The sequence below is a fragment of the Gnatocerus cornutus genome, unplaced genomic scaffold, assembly GCF_029298725.1.
Source record: "Gnatocerus cornutus isolate USDA-ARS CGAHR unplaced genomic scaffold, icGnaCorn1.1 ctg00000247.1, whole genome shotgun sequence".
Classification (NCBI taxonomy): Eukaryota; Metazoa; Arthropoda; class Insecta; order Coleoptera; family Tenebrionidae; genus Gnatocerus; species Gnatocerus cornutus.
Window position 1 is genome coordinate 44,521 of NW_028275566.1, and position 4,118 is coordinate 48,638.

Here is a 4,118-nt window from a genome sequence, read left to right on the forward strand (position 1 = left end):
CTTTTTTCTTTCACATTAAATTTTCTTTTAACTGAGACTATTTGAAACATTATTATATAATAAAGTTTATCATTCTTTGTAATAACACTGTTTCGACAGTCAAATGAATAGACAAGAAAATCAAATGAAAGTATGTATCTCCTCAACAGAATGTGCATTGTCCAAGCGAATCTTTCGTTCGTTTCTTGAAAATAATTGTGGCCCTGAAAAGGGCCATTTATTTGTATCGATGGTGCCCCTACGTCGATATATACGATCGGAGCACGTTCCCGAAACCACCAGGACGTCGTCGTCGTTGAAAAAATTAAATCATCGTCGTCGACTTTTCACTTCTTTCTCTTGGGTGAAGCGGTTTTTTTCGCTTTGACGGTGACGGCTTTGGCCGTTTTCGGTTTCGGCGCTTTCGGTTTCTTGGTTGGACCGGCCTTGTTGGATTTCTTCGCTTTCGATGGCGTCTTGGGTTTGACGGGCGATCTGGAGGCGGCGCTGGCTTTCTTTTCGGGAGCGGACGCAGCCTTTCTAGCCTTCGATACGGCGACGCTCTTCTTTTCGGCGGCAGTTTTCTTAGACTTGGCCGAAGCGGCGGGGGCGGCCTTCTTACCGGCTTTTGAGGCGGATCCTTTTTCGGCGGACGTCGGCGCTGACGCGACGGAACGTTTAGCAACGCCCGTCTTCTTGGATTTCGCCGATGACGACGCGGTCGCAGCGGCAGATCTCTTTTTCGTGGCGGACGGAGCCTTAGCTGCACCGGTGACGGCAGAAGCCAACTTGAACGAACCGGAAGCTCCTTTTCCTTTGGTTTGGACCAACGAACCGGATGCGACGGCGCCCTTAAGGTACTTCTTGATGAAAGGCGCAAATTTTTCCGCGTCGACTTTGTAGTTGGCCGCGACATATTTCTTGATCGCCTGCAACGAAGAACCGCCGCGTTCCTTCAAGCCTTTGATGGCGTTGGTGACCATCTCCGAAGTGGGCGGATGAGAAGGTTTGCTTCTCGGATTTTTGGGCTTCTTCTCCTTCTTCACCGGTGAGGAGCCGGAAGTGGCACCGGCGACCGTCGAAGCTGCTTGATTTTCTACGTCGGCCATATTTTCGTCTATCGCGCGCGCGTTTTTTTCTTTTTATTATAGGTAGGCTTATTCTTCGGTGAAAGAACGAATGAACTTTACAGAACGAATTGGGCGCCAAAGTCAAAGTGTTGGCGCGTTCGAAAACGCGCGGACCGCGGACTAAACGAGAGCCTTCTCGTCGAGTTAGAAAATTCAGTGGGCCTCGAATACAGCTTTCGCGTGATGGCATCGTTCTCTTTACGCGAAGATCACCGCCTCCGGGTGCGGGAACATGAGCGATTCGGTCGGCGATGGCCTCCTGAATAACCTCAAGTTTTCCCGGACGACCAGCCGACCTCCAAAAGCGAACAAGGACCGATCGAACGTCGACTCGAACAAAGACCCTCCGAAACAAGGAGATGACATCCAAGTTCGACGCCGACGTTACGCGTTTTCCACGAATAACAGGAAAGTTCCGCTTTCGACCAGACAAACTTGGAAGCATCCTCTACAAGTTTCACGAACGAATCGGTCGAAAAGTACGTGCGATCTTTTCGAAAATCGCCTCGCAAAGAGACGCAGCACGGATCGGAGCGACGACCGACGAACCTGCAGAGTGTAGGAAAAAAATTCACAAACGGTCGAAGATGACGTCCGAGAAGGTCGAATTTTTTCAAGAACGAAGATAAAACCTTCGCCTTTCGTAGGAGTTGATTTTTGAAAACGATCTTGACGAACAGGTCGGAAAAAAAACGATGTCAATTTCGGACTCGACCATGAGAAACGAATTTGTACGACGAACGGACTTTTCGAACGACTTTTTTCGCAAAATCGACATTTTTTCCTCAAAAATTACCTCACACGACGAAATCCCATCATCGAAACATCACCGAAAACAGTTTTGACGGCGAAATTCTCGTCAATTTTACGAAAATAAAGGGAAAATCAGACGGACCACCGTCGAACATCCAGCGACGGGAACGGACGAGTTTTTTAATTTTTCTTGCCAATTCATTGCGAAAGAAGCAATTTTTCTCGACGAAACCATTTTATAATCATAAAAAAAACTCCCCAAACACCACAAACCAACAAAAATACGGAAATCTTGCATTGTTTGCATTTTTCAGACACTCTAAATAAAACTACGTCGATGTCGGCGGATTTTCAGTCGGTCGTCGGTCGACAGAAATCCAACGAAATTTTCATTTGTTCTTCTCAAAAACGAAAAACAAACAAATCAACAAAACATTCCCTACTATTAGTCGACATTTCGAGCAGAAACTACGAACGTCGAAAGATTTAAAAAATGAAATATGTAGGTGTGCGTGCGTGCGTACTTACTTGAAACTTTTTTCTTGTTTCATCGTCGCACTGGAACAAATTAAATTTTAATGCAATGTAAACGCGACCACACTTTCGACGAAAACATCTCTATGAATCGAACGACGTCGGAAAAAGAATAAATCGAGAAGAGAACAAATCATGAAACAACACACACCCACCCCGCCCGGCCCGGCCAGAGTGGTGGGAATTTCGATGAATGAACAGACAAAGAAACCAACTCTGTTATCAGTTCTAAGAAAGAAAGCAGGTAGCGGCGGCGGCGAACCTTCGACCGTACTACGGTCAGTTCATGAATTAACCCCGTCCGTTCGGAGTTTATTCATCTCCGGTCCGTGTCGGCGTTTACTTCAAGTGGGTGCTATTTCCATCTAAGCAAGCAAGTGAGTAAGTAAGTTCTCAAATTTTAAATTACGTTAATCGCAAGTGACTCGTTGAGATCGTCAAACGAACAATTTAATTTAACGCCTCATACGAGTTTTTTTTTTTTCGTCATTTTGTCGCAAAAAAAAAACTAAAAAACGACTCGCAAAAAAAAATTTTTTTTTTTTCTTCTTTTAAATCTTGTACATTTTCTGACATGTGTACCATCGAAAAATGTCACATCCAAACGATCGAACAATCACAAAAAATCGTCAACGTACCATCTTGGAAAATTTTACCAGGCAACGACCATACCACGTTGAAAACTACCGGTTCTCGTCCGATCACCGAAGTCAAGCAACGTCGGGCGCGGTCAGTACTTGGATGGGTGACCGCTTGGGAACACCGCGTGCCGTTGTCTCTACTCTTTTCTTTTTTTATTAACATTTCTGATGTCAAACTTTTTTTAAATATATTTTTCACTATTTATATTTTCTCTCAGGAACTTATATAGTATGAAGACGAAAATTTTTAATTCGTTCGAGTTGAATTTGTGGTTCTGAAAAGAACCGATTTTTTTTCTTTTTTTTCCAACCAACTTCCAAGCTGCTCGAGGAGGATTTATTTTGAACTGGTGTATTTGGTGACGGCCTTGGTTCCTTCAGAAACGGCGTGCTTCGCCAATTCACCGGGCAAAAGAAGACGCACCGCCGTCTGGATCTCCCTGCTGGTTATGGTCGAACGTTTGTTGTAATGAGCGAGGCGACTGGCTTCAGCAGCTATACGTTCGAAGATGTCGTTCACGAAACTGTTCATGATAGACATAGCCTTGCTGGAGATACCGGTATCGGGATGGACCTGCTTCAACACCTTGTAAATGTAGATGGCGTAACTCTCCTTCCTCCTGCGCTTCTTTTTCTTGTCGCTCTTCGAGATGTTCTTTTGAGCTTTTCCGGCCTTCTTGGCCGCCTTACCGCTGGTCTTGGGTGGCATTCTCTTCTAGTCGTCGAGTTAAAAAAACGTTTAAAAACAGAAAACGAGACAGACACGACGTGCACGTTACGACGAGTATACTCGATCTAAAACGCCGCACATCATCATTTGGTCTGTGGTTACTTTTTCGTGGTCTCACGATCTTCGTGTTCTTCCACAGTCATGGATCCTTTTCTTCGGTGGTTTTCTTCTTTCTTCTTGTTTTCTTCGGTGGCCTATTGTTTCGGTGGTTTTTCTTCTTTCTTCTTCGGTGGGTCTTGTGTTTCCAGTGTGGGACCTTTTCTTCTTCTTCTTCTTCTTTCTTCTATTCTTCTTCCATTGCGAGTCTTGGCCTCTTGAATCTTCTCGTGGTGGTTTCCTCTGTTTGCTTCC

At 44.9% G+C, this 4,118-nt stretch overlaps 1 non-coding gene across 1 annotated transcript; it reads left to right on the forward strand.

Moving 5' to 3' along the window:
* Positions 1–3,054: 3,054 nt before the first annotated feature.
* On the forward strand, positions 3,055–3,174 carry LOC148165687 (5S ribosomal RNA). The gene has a single exon (XR_015771257.1). It is a non-coding gene; the product is annotated as a 5S ribosomal RNA (ribosomal RNA).
* The last annotated feature ends 944 nt before the right edge of the window (positions 3,175–4,118 follow it).